An 11084-nucleotide genomic window follows, 5' to 3' on the forward strand; every position below is an offset into this window, starting at 1 on the left:
AAAAAAGAAACAGAATGGAGCTAAGCACAGGCAAAATCCTAGAGGAAAACCTGGTTCAGTCTGCTTTTCACCAGACACTGGGAAACTAATTCATCTTTCAGCAGGAAAATAACCAAAAACACAAGGCCAAATCTACACTGAAGACAGTGAATGTTCCTGAGTGGGTGAGTTACAGTTTTGACTTATCTGCTTGAAAGATCTGAAAATGGTTATCTAGCAATGATCTACATACAGTTTGACAGAACTTGAAGAATTTTGAAAAGAATAATGGGCAAATGTTGCACTATCCAGGTGTGTAAAGCTCTTAGAGACGTACCCAATGACCCAAAACACACCTCCAGGCTGTTTAAGGGCTATTTGATCAAGAAGTAGAGTGATGGAGTACTGCATCAGATGACCTGGCCTCCACAATCACCCAGTTGAGATGGTTTGGGATGAGTAGTGAAGGAAAAGCAGCCAACAAGTGCTCAGCATATGTGGGAACTCCTTCAAGACTGTTGGAAAAGCATTCCTCATGAAGCTGGTTGAGAGAATGACAAGAGTGTGCAAAGCTGTCATCAAGGCAAAGGGTGGCTACTTTGAAGAATCTAAAATCTATTTAGATTTGTTTAACACTTTCTTGGTTACTACATGATTCCATATGTTATTTCATGGTTTTGATGTCTTCACTATTATTCTAAAATGTAGAAAATAGTTAAAAAAATTAAGAAAAACCCTTGAATGAGTAGGTGTGTCCAAACTTTTGACTGGTACTGTATGTACATTTGATATTTCTGTATTTCATTTTCAATAAATCTAAAAATATTTTTTCACTATGTCCTTATGGGGTATTGTGTGTAGAAGGATAAGATAAAATTCAGGAAAGACTGTATGCGTCACTTGTTTTTATAAAAATGTATGTGTTGGAAATTCCAAATTGTTTGCATAGTCAACTGACACTGACACATACACTTACCCCACCAGACATGGGTCTTTTCATAGTCCCCAGGTCCAGAACAAATTCAAGAGCCATGAGTGCATGGAATTCCCTTCCATCTTATATAGCGCAAGTGAACAACAAATCTGGTTTCAAAAAACAAATAAATCAAAACCTCACGGCACAACGTCTCTCCCCCATGGGATCTACATGTTGTGTGTGTGTACTGACATGTATGTGTAACTGATAGATGCGCACACACACACACGGCATGTTAATGTTTTGAAATGTATGTAAATTGTAAAGTCTTTTGTCTGTAATGTCTTTTTCGTTATGTGTCAGACCCCAGTAAGACTAGCTGTTGCCATTGGCGTCGGTTAATGGGGATCCTAATTAATCAAATAAATCTAATCAAATAACTTTCAAAAAAGGTTGCTGAGATGCAAAACATTTTGGGACTATATCAACAATGGACTAATGAAACAAATACCCAAAGTTGTTTGGATGAAATTGTCCTTTAAGTACATTTTCTTGATATACGAAAAATTCATTCTCTCAAGAAGCATGTTCCTCAGCTGTGCATGTTCCCTTATGTGGAATAAACAACCATTATCATTGTCAACTTTCTCTTTCTCTGCACTCTTCTGAACAGGAATTCAGAACATTTCATCTAAACTCATTATTGGAAACTATACTTATAGTGTACTTGATCACGAGCAAATCACATTTATTTATAATGCCCTTCTTACATCAGCTGATATCTCAAAGTGCTGTACAGAAACCCAGCCTAAAACCCCAAACAGCAAGCAATGCAGGTGTAGAAGCACGGTGGCTAGGAAAAACTCCCTAGAAAGGCCAGAACCTAGGAAGAAACCTAGAGAGGAACCAGGCTATGAGGGGTGGCCAGTCCTCTTCTGGCTGTGCCGGGTGGAGATTATAACAGAACATGGCCAAGATGTTCAAATGTTCATAGATGACCAGCAGGGTCATATAATAATAATCACAGTGGTTGTCGAGGGTGCAACAGGTCAGCACCTCAGGAGTAAATGTCAGTTGGCTTTTCATAGCCGATCTTTCAGAGTATCTCTACCGCAGAGTTTTATTCATAAAATCAATGCTTAAACTGAAAAACAACTCCAAGTGAATTAGGAATTAATATACCAAATTACAATTAAAGCGTATACAATTGAAGTGCGTGTGTTTAAGTATAATGATAGTGAACATGTTGTTTGCTAAAAGACTGAAAAACAAATAATTTAAAGTACACTTTTTATAAGTGTGTAAAAAATGTTTGTATTTAATCTTAAATCTTATAATAATCTTTTGTATTTGCCTTAAAGAGTGACTGCCTTTAAAACGCAACGAATCCCTTTGAAAACGCCTATGTGGCATCGATATTAGTCAGAAACAGTTATTCTAGTGTCAAAATTGACTATAAAGTGACAATCGGATCATTTTGGTCAAAAAGTCAGTCTCGTCTAAAAAAGTGTTTTGACGATGTCCATTTGCCCATTAACATGGGATGAACAGCTGCAGTGATTGCTCGCTATCCAATAGCATAGACAGTGAGACAGACTTTCCCAGCAGCTCGAACTTCATTTACATGAGAGGCAACACGTCGCACATTTTTCTACTTGAGAAATACTTCACCAAACACCTTAGTTAGATATAAAATTGCGCAACTAAAACATCCTCTGCAAAAACATAAAAATTATTACAGATTTCTTGAGTTATTTTTAGATTCATTATGGGGAAGTGAGATAGGTTTCTGTGTTTTTACATTTTTTTTTGTTACATACAGTTTTTACATGCAAGTCAAGCTATAATAAGGAAATATCTGTTTGTTAGTAATGTAGAATAAGTTATGTGTGCGGTAAAGTAAACTATATATACAAAAGTATGTGACACCATCAAATTAGTGGATTCTATTTCAGCCACACCCTTTGCTGACAGGTGTATAACATCGAGCACACCGCCATGCAATCTCCATAGACAAACATTGACAGTAGAATGGTCTGACTGAAGAGCTCAGTGACTTGGCACCATCATAAGATACCACATTTCCACCAAGTCAGTTTGTAAAAGTTCTGCCCTGCTAGAGCTGTCCAGGTCAACTGTAAGTGCTGTAATTGTGATGTGGAAACGTCTAGGAGTAACAACGGCTCAGCTGCAAAGTGGTAGGCCACACAAGCTCACAGAATGGGACTGCCGAGTGCTGAAGCGTGTAGCGCGTAAAAGTCATCTGTCCTTGGTTGCAACCCTCACTACTGAGTTCCAAACTGCCTCTGGAAGCAACATCAGAACAAGAACTGTTCACCGGTAGCACACAATGCCAAGTGTCAGCTGGAGTGGTGTAAAGCACCACCATTGGGGGAAGGGGGATACCTGTCAGTTGTACATTTTTACATTTTTGTCATTTAGCAGACACTCTTATCCAGAGCAACTTACAGTAGTGAATGCATACATATCATTAAAAAAAATGTTTTTTCTCCGTACTGGCCCCCTGTGAGAATCGAACCCACAACCCTGCAAACACCATGCTCTACCAACTGAGACACAGGGAGCCTACAACTGAATCGTGTCTTCCACATTTAACCCAACCCCTCTGAATCAGAGAGGTGCAGGGGGCTGCCTTAATTAACATACATGTCTTCGGTGCCCAGGGAACCGTGGGTTAACTGCATTGCTCAGGGGCAGAATGACAGATTTTTAACTTGTCAGCTTGGGGATTCGATCCAGCAACCTTTTGGTTACTGGCCTAACACTCCAACCACTAGCCTACCTGCCGTTGGACCCTGGAGCAGTGCTTGACCATCTGGCAGTCCGATGGACAAATCTGGGTTTGACTGATGCCAAGAAACGCTACCCGAATGCATAGTGCCAACCTTAAAGTTTGGTGGAGGAGGAATAATGGTCTGGGGCTCTTTTTCATGGTTCAGGCTCCTTAGTTCCAGTGAAGGGAAATCTTAACACTACAGCGTTCAGCATATAATTATATTCTAGATCATTCTGTGCTTCTGTAACAGTGTAGGTATTTCACATCGGTTACACTTCCAACTTTGTGGCCAGTTTGGGGAAGGCCCTTTCCAGTTTCAGCATGACAATGCCCCCGTGCACAAAGCAAGGTCCATTCAGAAATGGTTTGTCGAGATCAGTGTGGAAAAACTTGACTGGCCTGCACAGAGCCCTGACTTCAACCCCATCGAACACCTTTGGGATGAATATGAACGCCGACTGTGAGCCAGGCCTAATCGTCCAACATCAGTGCCGGACCTCACTAATGTTCATGTGGCTGAATGGAAGCAAGTCCCTGCAGCAATGTTCCAACATCTAGTGGAAAGCCTTCCCAGAAGAATGGAGGCTGTTACAGCAGCAAAGGGGGGACCAACTCCATATTAATGATTTTGTAATGAGATGTTCGACGACTAGGTGTCCACATACATTTGGTCATGTAGTGTACATTGCTGTCATTTTTTGCCATGGACATTACTGTTGCTATGATTGTTGCCATGGACATAACTGTTGCTATCATTGTTGCCATTGACATTACTGTTGCTATGATTGTTGCCATGGACATTACTGTTGCTATGATTGTTGCCATGGATATTACTGTTGCTATGATTGTTGCCATGGACATTACTGTTGCTATCATTGTTGCCATAGACATTACAGTTGCTATAATTTTTGCCATGGACATTACTGTTGTCATCATTGTTGCCATGGACAATACTGTTGTCATCATTGTTGCCATGGACATTACTGTTGCTATCATTGTGTGTTTTCCTTGCTGACTCCAAGTCTTATTTGTATTTCATTATAAATACTTTACCGATGTAAGTAAGCTTTCTCTAACTGCTTGATATGAGACATTTAACGACAACCTAATGTGATGCAATAAAATGGTCCAAATGTCAATGTAATTTGGGGTTTTGTATTTAAAGTGATCATTGCAGAACTATGCTGCTGGTTTAGAGCCTAGAGAAACTTTGTTGTGCCCTGCATCAACCAACCTACACCAAGACCCAGTCAAGCTGTAGTTAGGCCTACCCTTTATAGAGCTGCTACTGGCATGATAAACATAGGTGGCAGAAAGGCCACCTGTCACTCACTCAATCTGTCATGAGAGTGGCTCTAATGTTCATAAGAAGCATCATCACATCATTAAGGGCAAATTTCTCTGACAGATTTTCCATTGTGCCTGCTAATTAGTGCAGGAGCTGGCTTAATCTACGTTTTGGAAAGTGGCTCACGGAGTGGCTATATTTGATGAAGGGAACAACAGCGTATTGCAGCACACTCCTTGTGCCGTTGTCTCAAAATGTAAAGTTTGTGGCTTCATGTTGGCCGGCGGTTTACAGTAAAGTGTGTTTTTTCAATAGCTTTCTGTTTTCTGATTGCTCTATTTGTCATGCTGTACTTCCAGCCAATCAATCAGCTGTTGAAGCCAAGGTATTGTGACATATTCCGTACCAGATGGCCTTTCAGTATGCCTGTCTGCTGACTGCTGTAATGAGGTGGTCAAGTCGGAGCTCATGAAAACCAGATCGCCTTGGCAGTATGTCCTCAGTGGCATGTGCTTCACTCCCCTCTAACAAGGGCCAGCAGGTTCATTGTGTTCAGAAGTGGAAAGGTCACATCAAATGAATGCAAGTAAGTGAGGTTGTGCTAATGAAGATTCTGGGTTATAGAGGGGAAGGTTGGTGGGTCTGTGTGGGATAAGTGAAGGTCAAGGGGGCCTGTCCTGTTGTTGCTGAGTGTACAACTCCCTGCTGAGGTGTATGACAAGTAACCTTGATGTTCTGTTTCTCTATGGTTGCCGTAGCGTTTTTGGATTTAGTTCAGTTAGCATTTATAGTGCAGTTACAGTACAGTAGCTGTGGTAGGAAATGCAAAAATTGGATATTGATCATGTGTTCGTTTTTGCTTTTGCAATTGGCATACAGAAAGGCAGAAATTAGTTGAAATATGAAACGTTTTTACCAGATATGCACCTTAATTAAGTTTTAAGTTGTAGTTACAGTATGTAGCCTGCCTATCTCAATGTCTACAGGGAACATTTTGGTTCCTGCTAAGTATTGAGGATCCTCTCCTATCTTCATGGGAGATTCCCAGCAAACAGGGGATGTCTTGAGGACATTCGGTGATGTTCCCATTAGGTACCTTAAGGGTTTCGGCTCCAGGTTATCCCGCTGATATTCTGAGAATGCTCTAAGAACGTTGCTTGATGGTCCCAAGGGAACGTTCTCTGTCGGAACTTTGTCTTGTTCCCTGTATGTTCCCAGGACAACCATGTCAGGACTTTTTTAGGATGTTCTCAGCACTTTCATTTTACTAGCCCCTAGGACGTTGCATGATGGTCCCAAGGGAACGTTCTCTGGGGGACAAAGGTCCCTCAGATGTCCCATGGTCGTCCCCTAGGATGTTTTTAGGACATTCTTTGACAAGGATGTTTTGTCTAGTTCACGATTTGTTCCGGGGACATCCCAAGGAAATGTTTAGGACTTTTCTTTGGGTGTTGTGTCATGGTCCCATGGAGGTTTTGTCTAGTTCCCAGTTTGTACCGAGGAAGTTTTTAGGACGTTCTTGGGATGTTGTGTCATGGTCCCCTGAAGGACCCTGAATGTTCTTGGGAGATTGCATCATGGTCCCCTGGAAGTTTTTGTCGTGTGATGGACCCAGGTGTCCCATACCATTATAGGTAAAGCAATGAAATGGTAAAGGGGTTTTAAAGCGACACTTCAGGATTTTGGCAATGAGGCCCTTATCTACTTCCCCAGTCAGATGAACTTGTGGATGCCATTTTTATGTCTCTGTGTCCAATATGAAGGAAGTTAGAGGTCGTTTTGCCAGCCAATGCTAACTAGCGCTAGCGCAATGACTGGAAGTCGATGGGTATCTACTAGCATGCTAGGGGTATCTACTAGGAGGCAAACATTTCGGGATGTCCCGGGGAACATCTTAATGATTCGTTATTGTTTGCAGTGTTCACATTTATCTTGGTTAATTTTGATCTTTTAACATGGCTAGTAAAGAGATGTATGTGGTACCATGACATCTAACTGTAATGGCTGTCGTCAGAATGATACCAAAGCGCAGCGTGGAAAGTGTTCATGATGTTTTATTTTCACCAAAAACACTCAAACAAAAATACCAAAAATGGAACGAAAGCGCACAGTTCTGTCAGGTACAGATATGAAACAGAAAACAAGCCTGGAAAACAGGCTGCCTAAGTATGATTCCCAATCAGAGACAACGATAGACAGATGCCTCTGATTGGGAACCACACTTGGCCCAAAAACAAAGAAACAGAAAACATAGAATTTCCCACCCGTGTCACACCCTGATCTAACCAACCATAGAGAATAATAAGGATCTCGAAGGTCAGGGCGTGACACTAACCTATATTTGATACGCTTCTGACCCAGTTTTCAAACACTCCGCATCACACTTGGGTCTCAGTCAACATAGGCAGCTGAGTCCTGTGGGGCTGCTCCTCGTGTTACCACACATTGGAACAGCAGTCAGCTTATGACTGACTGAGGCTTAACAGCTGTATGCTGTGCCAAGATTAGCCCGTAACTCACTCATATGGGCCACTGCTGGCCATAAATGAAGGCCAAAACTGTGGTATCTGGTCTTATAAAGACTGCATCAGAGGTTCATTGTATTTACAGTAGAACAATAATATTTAGCCTAAAGAAAATTCACCCTTAGTAACAGAATGCAACAAGATGTTCTGATTATCTCTCAAACAACTGAACAACTCTGTCTGGAGCTAAAAAGATCGTTCCTCAACTTAAAATTCCCTCTGTGTCTCTTGGCTGAAGGGCAACGTGAAACAATAACATTATCTTTAACTACTACTGCCTGGGAACCCCGAAGGCTCCGAACACTGTCAACAGGCCTGAGTAACCCACTCATCTTCCCAGCTGGCTGTCCTCCACCTCATCCACAAAAACCCAAACTGCCAAAGAAGTTCATTCAACAGCTTGTCGCGCACTGTGACTCTAGAGCACATTTTCTCCTATGCAAACTCTTTCAAGTTGCCTAAGACAGACGGACATTTACACTTTATGCACTTCACTGAAAACATTTTGTAGTGTTTTGAAATGTTTGTTGCCCATACTGTTTAGTTGATTACATGTCACGTGGATTTTGCAAACATTTGAAAGGCTTGGGAATGAGCGGCTTGGGAAAGGCTTGGGAAAGGCTTGGGAATGAGCGTATCCATTGTAGCCACGGCGATGGTGGAGTTTACTTTTGAGAAGAGTTTGTAATTCTCATAATACTTTTTATTGCCATGTTCTCTTTCCCTGATACATAACTGTTATCATTCAGATACACATCCATGTATTGAGTCATTTTCCCTGACTGTTATCATTCAGGCACACATCCATGTATTGAGTTGTTTTCCATAACTGTTATCATTCAGATACACATCCATGTATTGAGTCGTTTTCCATACTGTTATCAATCAGGCACACATCCAGGTAATGAGTCATTTTTCCCAGACTGTTATCATTCAGGCACACATCCATGTATTGAGTCATTTTCCATAACTGTTATCATTCAGGCACACCCCATGTATTGAGTCATTTTCCATAACTGTTATCATTCAGGCGCACATCCATGTATTGAGTCATTTTCCATAACTGTTATCATTAAGGCACACATCCATGTATTGAGTCATTTTCCATAACTGACTTATCATTCAGGCACACATCCAGGTAATGAGTCATTTTGTGACAAAATGGTAATGTTAAAGGAAAGTGGGGATAACATAGGCCTACCTACCTGAATCCACCTGTTTATTTATGGGGGTAGTATATTCCACTAGCGCAGGTTTCCTGACACAAAGGCAATTTAAATCATTTGGTTTCAGTCTTTCGGGTCGGGACTTGGGAGAGGAGGATATCAGACCTGTGTGTGGGAGAGGAGGGTACCAGACGTGTAGGGGAGAGGAGGGTACCAGACGTGTGGGGGAGAGGAGGGTATCAGACATGTGGGGGAGAGGAGGGTACCAGACGTGTGGGGGAGAGGAGGGTACCAGACCTGTGTGGGAGAGGAGGGTACCAGACCTGTGTGGGAGAGGAGGGTATCAGACCTGTGTGGGAGAGGAGGGCACCAGACGTGTGGGGGAGAGGAGGGTCCCAGACCTGTGTGTGGGAGAGGAGGGTATCAGACCTGTGTGTGGGAGAGGAGGGTATCAGACGTGTGGGGGAGAGGAGGGTACCAGACGTGTGTGGGAGAGGAGGGTATCAGACGTGTGTGTGGGAGAGGAGGGTATCAGACCTGTGTGTGGGAAAGAGGAGGGTACCAGACGTGTGTGGGAGAGGAGGGTATCAGGCGTGTGTGGGAGAGGAGGGTACCAAATGTGTGTTTTAGAGGAGGGTACCAGACTTGTGTGGGAGAGGAGGGTATCAGACGTGTGTGGGAGAGGAGGGTACCAGATGTGTGTGGGAGAGGAGAGTATCAGACCTGTGTGTGGGAGAGGAGGGTACCAGACGTGTGGGGGAGAGGAAGGTATCAGACGTGTGGGAAAGGAAGGTACCAGACGTGTGTGGGAGAGGAGGGTATCAGACCTGTGTGGGAGAGGAGGGTACCAGATGTGTGTGGGAGAGGAGGGTATCAGACGTGTGTGGGAGAGGAAGGTATCAGACGTGTGGGAAAGGAAGGTATCAGACGTGTGGGAAAGGAAGGTACCAGACGTGTGGGGGAGAGGAGGGTACCAGACGTGTGTGGGAGAGAGGAGGGTATCAGACGTGTGTTTTAGAGGAGGGTATCAGACGTGTGGGGGAGAGGAGGGTATCAGACATGTGGGGGAGAGGAGGGTATCAGACGTGTGGGGGAGAGGAGGGTATCAGACATGTGGGGGAGAGGAGGGTACCAGACGTGTGTGGGAGAGAGGAGGGTACCAGATGTGTGGGGGAGAATAGGGTATCAGACGTGTGGGGGAGAGGAGGGCACCAGACGTGTGGGGGAGAATAGGGTATCAGACGTGTGGGGGAGAGGAGGGCACCAGACGTGTGGGGGAGAGGAGGGTACCAGACGTGTGGGGGAGAGGAGGGTATCAGACGTGTGGGGGAGAGGAGGGTATCAGACGTGTGGGGGAGAGGAGGGTATCAGACGTGTGGGGGAGAGGAGGGTACCAGACGTGTGGGGGAGAGGAGGGTACCAGACGTGTGGGGGAGAGGAGGGTCCCAGACCTGTGTGTGGGAGAGGAGGGTACCAGACGTGTGGGGGAGAGGAGGGTATCAGACGTGTGGGAGAGGAGGGTATCAGATGTGTGGGGGAGAGGAGGGTACCAGACGTGTGGGGGAGAGGAGGGTATCAGACCTGTGTGGGGGAGAGGAGGGTATCAGACGTGTGTGTGTTGGAGAGGAGGGTACCAGACGTGTGTGGGAGAGGAGGGTACCAGACGTGTGTGGGAGAGGAGGGTACCAGACGTGTGGGGGAGAGGAGGGTATCAGACGTGTGGGGGAGAGGAGGGCACCAGACGTGTGGGGGAGAATAGGGTATCAGACGTGTGGGGGAGACTAGGGTACCAGACGTGTGTGGGAGAGAGGAGGGTACCAGATGTGTGGGGGAGAATAGGGTATCAGACGTGTGGGGGAGAGGAGGGCACCAGACGTGTGGGAGAATAGGGTATCAGACGTGTGGGGGAGAGGAGGGTATCAGACGTGTGGGGGAGAGGAGGGTACCAGACGTGTGGGGGAGAGGAGAGTACCAGATGTTTGGGGGAGAGGAGAGTATCAGACGTGTGGAAAAGGAAGGTACCAGACGTGTGGGGGAGAGGAGGGCATCAGACGTGTGTGGGAGAGGAGGGTACCAGACGTGTGTGGGAGAGGAGGGTACCAGACGTGTGTGGGAGAGGAGGGCACCAGATGTGTGTAGTATAGCCTATGTTATGACCACAGAGATTATATTGACACTGTCTTTTCTTCAATCATTTTTTATTTGGTCTTGAGTACATGGATGCAGTTGTCAGTCATTGCTCTCTACACCTTTATTAAGAAGTCCTCCATCTATTAATTATCTCACCTGTGCTTATAATGTCTTGGCTATGCCTATTGTAGTATTTTTAAGCTTATCTCACCCTATGCCTGTTGCCCTGTTCTGATCTAGGCATACAGCAGAAGGAGAGAAATGTCCCAGTAAGATCACCTGC

Source organism: Salmo trutta, chromosome 28 (assembly GCF_901001165.1).
Source record: "Salmo trutta chromosome 28, fSalTru1.1, whole genome shotgun sequence".
NCBI classification, from domain to species: Eukaryota; Metazoa; Chordata; class Actinopteri; order Salmoniformes; family Salmonidae; genus Salmo; species Salmo trutta.